Consider the following 5107-nt stretch of genomic DNA (forward strand, 5'->3'; position numbering starts at 1 on the left):
ACTATTAGCAGCACTGTTGCTCTATTAGTGTTTATAAAGCTCTTGTACCTGCAGTTTCTCAGGTGACCTTGGCTGTAACCCTCTAGGTGGAAGAGGTCTTCAGGATGCCTACTTTACAGCTGAGGACACTAAGCTGTAAGATTGTTAACAAATGTGAAGCTCGTCTCTAAGGACTCAATTACTATTTGGAGGGTTGACAGCTGCTTGGATTTCAAATCAACCTTAAAAGTTATGAATGTCTTTGTATCTGCACTCAGTAACGCTTCTAGAGTTTTGTTTGTGGTTAGGTGAGTACAAAGAAATTATCAGAGTTTCCTGTGGGTTTATGATATGTCCTTGAGAAAACATGATGAACAACTTCATCTGTTTACTGAGCAGGAGAATCCAGCAGTTGCTTAGCTTCTGGGAAAATGGTCTGAGAAATTACTTCCTGTTGTGGTTTACTTTTTTTCAAGTATCACTTTTTATTATTAATTTCATTTAAAATTTAATATTCTAAACCACTTATGTTTTTTCCTCTCATTTATACTAGACATGCAGAAACAAGTAAGAGGCTATTATTAAAGATTAACACTGAGTGAAAGGATAGGATTCTGTCATGGAACACAGTAAGAAGCTCGCTGCTGTGCTTAAATGGAGGGTGTCTGGGTTTCAATCAGCTCTGCCAAACGGGTAGGGTGACTTTGGATCAGCTATTTATCAATTGGGGCTTCAAATTCTTCTGTAAGTGCATTGAGATAACATATTCAAAGTACTAGATGCCTGTTAGTTATTATTATGTTATTATTTATTATTAGTTTTTATACTATTCCTGTTTAAACTCATCACCAACAAAAAGGAAGAGAGATTTATTTCAAAAGCAGCACTTTCTAACCTTGATCCGGGGTGCCAGGGTGATGCAAATGGTTAACACTCAGATGCTAACGGAAAGATTTGGGCTTCAAGCTCACCCTGCAGTGCCTCAGAAAGAAGCCTAGTGGCCTACTTCTAAAACCTCAACATTTAAAAGATCCTTTGAAGCACGTTCTACTGTGACACAAGTGGGGTTGTCATGGATTGATTATCGATGGCAACTGGTAGGGACACAAACTTAGAAGAAATATATTGTATTCCAAATTATTATATAATATATGTTATACTATTATGTTTTGTTTACCTAATAAGAAGATTACGGAGTCCTGGTGGCCTAGTGGGGAAGTGCTCAGCTGAAGCCACTTAAAAATCGATAGTTTGGACCTACCAGGCACTCTCTGAGAGAAAGATACGGCTTTCATACAGATTCATGGCCGTAGAAATCTTACCTGACAGTGCTACTTGGCCACACACAGGGTCGCTAAATGTGGAACTGTCTTGAAAGTCACGGGTTCGGCTTTAGTTTTATAAAGCAACCCTTATGCTTCTCTGCTGCTCATAACGATTTGGATATGTTTCCTAAGAAATCAAAGGAAGGTTTTTCTTTAAATTTTAGCTGTCTAACTATACATTAGTGAAGATGAAAACTACTTGGAATTTAAAAATAAAATAAAGCAAATATTGAATTATCTGATAAAACATTTTTGCCATTTTTCTATTGGCAAAATAGAGAAGAAATAGTTTTTCAAAGACATAACAATGTTGTATTTATTGAGAACTCCAAATTCAGGTTTTATTATTTTCTTCATTGTTTTTAAAGTCAGTGAAAATGTTTGTAAGGAAAATGAATCACTTTATGTAGAAAGTATCATTCTACACATTAAAAAATAAGCAATAGAACAAATTTGTAATGTGAAAATTTAGAAAAAGAGAATTGTATTATTAGAATCAGAACAAGCTGTGTTTTTAAGACTTATGTTCAAAGGGTAAGGAAAAAACCCCATACTACTTAAAAGATGTTTAGCTTTCAGGAAGACACTAGTGGTTCTAAATCAAAGGGATAAATATCAACAATAAAAAAGTGATTAATATACCATACTTGTCTGGTTACATTGGCCATTATTCATTGGAGAAAATAGAATTCTTAATTTTAGCATTATTAACTTTTTGGAAAATGGAACCTTGTTTTAATTTAATACTTGGGTAGAGGCACATTTTAAAAAACAATTTCCCCTATGTGATGAATATTCATGTCACATAAGCTGCAAAATGCCAATGCCATCCAGTTTTAAAGGGTTCGTAACATAATAATTGCTGGCTTATTAAAGGCAACAAGCACCAACAAACCTCTATACTTAGTTTATAGTAATTTCAGCACTCGAGTCAGAATTTGTACTCCCTGCCCCCATATTAAAATTTGGATGAATGAAATAAACAAAATTCAATAGACTGAAACATTTGGTCACCGTAACTCTCTAAGTTCACCTTTGAGGCATTTCTCTGCTCCAGATACAGAGGAACAGTGACGAAGTAGAGATAGAAAATGATAGCTATTTTGTAGAACTCTGGATAGAAATCTAACAGAAACACAAAAGTGTGAACAAGGCTGACTCTAAGGCTTTGTTTGACTTGGGCAAGAAGCAGACAGAAGCAGCTAGACATCTGTGAGGGTGGCCTCGTGGGCCGAAGCGGGAATGCAATCCCAAAGGATTGACACAATGACCACAGCAATGAGCTCAGGTGTCAAGGGTGGTAAGGATGGTACAGGATAGGACAGGGTTTAGACCTGTCGTTCATCAGGTTGCTTGCTATGAGTTGTACTTGACTCAACACACACCTAACAACAGGTACATCTAGTAGCTTAATGGTAAGGAGGTGAGCTGCCAGGCCAAAGGCATGCAGTTCAAACCCACAAGCTGCTCTGTGGGAGTGGAAAGGGCAGTCTCCTTCCATGCTGTTTATTGCCTCTGAAAACCTACTGGAGGGTCTGCTATGAGAAATTTTTTACTCCATGACATGCAATAGCAGCATGTGGTAATAAGGCTTAGAAAAATTTGTGCTGCCCTTTGTCAGACATTGTCGTGTATCAGAATGGGAACTGACTCATAGCTGAATCACCAGTGGGTTTCCAGGGACCATAAATCACATGTGGAGCAACTGGTGGATTTGAACTGTGAGCCTTTGTGTTGGCAGTGCAATCCCTTACTACTAAGCAAAGCACAACCAACCAAACAAAAACACAAAACCAAAGTGCATTGCTAGCAAATTGATCCAGACTAATAGTGAACCCATAAAATGGGGCAAAACTGCCCCATCTGGATGATTCTAAGACTGCAATCTTTATGGGTTCCCAGCTGGTGGGTTCAACTCAACTCAAATTCAACTCATTGCCATTCCGTTGGAAACTGCTTATAGGCTGACCCTCCAGCAGGTGTTTGTAGGCTGTAAGTCACCTGGCAGGAAATTGCCCATCTCTCCTTTGCTAAGGCCCTAGTGGATCTGAATCACCTGCGAGAAGCTGCCCTGGGCTAGCTGTATAACCAGAGCTAGAAATCACCGATCTGTCAGTTCTCATTTAAGTGCTCCAACACACAGGGGCTCCTTACGTTAAACAGAACCTCTGCTGAATACCGCTCAAGGCCTGTAAGTAGAAATAATTAGATTAAGTCTCACAGTTGGGTTCTGTACCGAGCAGGATGACTGGATCTGTTATATTTTCAATATAATCCCTGAGCAGAAACTCTGAACTGTCAATATTAAGACCTTTTTCTGCAGTATAGGTCCTAAGGCTCAAATGGCAGCAATATAAAATCATTACTCAAAGTAATGAGAGAAAATAACTGCCAATCTAGAATTTATACCCTGATAAAAACTGTAGTTCAAAACATGATACCATTATAAAGATAAAAGTAGATGTGGTAACTTTCCTACTGTATCAGAATTGTAAGCAAAACCAAACCCATTGCCATCAAGCTGGTTTGAATCATGGTGACTGTCCTTTGTGTTTCTGAGCCTGTAAATCTTTACAAGGAGGAAACTCACCCTCTTTCTTCTTTGGAAACCCTACTAGATTTGAACCACTGACCTTTCAGTTAACAGACCAATGCCATGTCACCAGAACTAAGAACTAAAGGCCTAAATCTAAGGAAGTTTTCTTAGTGAAGTGTAGTAGAGTCAGCCATCTTGTAGGATTTGCTGGTAAACACCAAAACTTTTCCTTCTGGTGACAATTCTGTTCCTCACCAGATGATGGGAAGGACTAAAAGAGGAAATCTATCTTTGGGGTAGTGCATGGAGAGAGTGTTATTTTGCTCCTAGTCCAAAGAAGAGATCCTTCCATAATTTAGTGAAGACATTATGTTCATAATGTGTCCCTTCCCCAGAAGTGGGTTCTTGTCTTTTATTTTGGTTAACAGTTATTATACCAAGGTGGAAGATTTACAGAATTTTTGTTTCTTATTTTTTTCCTATTTTTGCTTATTTTTTGTTCTTTTCTCATGACTACACTAGTTTTCAAGTGAATACAGAATTTTCTGTGGAAACGTAGCAAACCAAACCTGTTGCTTTTGGGTTTGAATTACCAACTTTTCAATTAGCAGCCGATAATTTCTTGGAGCAAATGATGTAACCTGTTCCATCTAATCACGGCTATTGTAGCACTTACTGCATGACTGGTGGGCTTATGTGAATGTGAGATGTTTGTGGCCCACTGAGGCCAAATAACATTAGAGGGACAAAGTGAGGTTGTGAGATGGTATGAAACAGTGGTGGAAAAATGGTGGCAGACGTGACAGAACAAAAATAAACCATGTGAAATAGATTTTTGGGGTAAGGAGGCTTACTTGTGTAGTGAAAACAGTCTGGAATTTGTCAGAGAGTTAGATTTTGTCACCCGTGGAGCTAGATCCCAGAAACCTCAGGCCTAAGCTTGCTAAAAAGAGTGGAAAGCTTCTGGAGACCCAACACTTAAAAGTGGCAGATCACAAAGAACTTTGTAACATATCCAAGCAGAGTTCAAGATGATGGGTCTAAGAGAGCCATGCCTTCGAGTATGACTAAGGAAATAAGCTGTCTATACGCATACAAGGAAGTCCAGTGAATACCACTATCATTCAAATATATGCACCAACAACCAGAGCCAAGGAAGAGGAGATAGAACATTTTTACCAACTCTTACAATCGGAGATTGATCGAACATGCAACCAAGATGCATTGATAATAATGGGTGACTGGAATGCAAAAGTCGGGAACAAAG

The sequence above is a fragment of the Elephantulus edwardii genome, unplaced genomic scaffold (assembly GCF_000299155.1).
Source record: "Elephantulus edwardii isolate Elephantulus edwardi_28Jun2011 unplaced genomic scaffold, EleEdw1.0 scaffold00100, whole genome shotgun sequence".
NCBI classification, from domain to species: domain Eukaryota; kingdom Metazoa; phylum Chordata; class Mammalia; order Macroscelidea; family Macroscelididae; genus Elephantulus; species Elephantulus edwardii.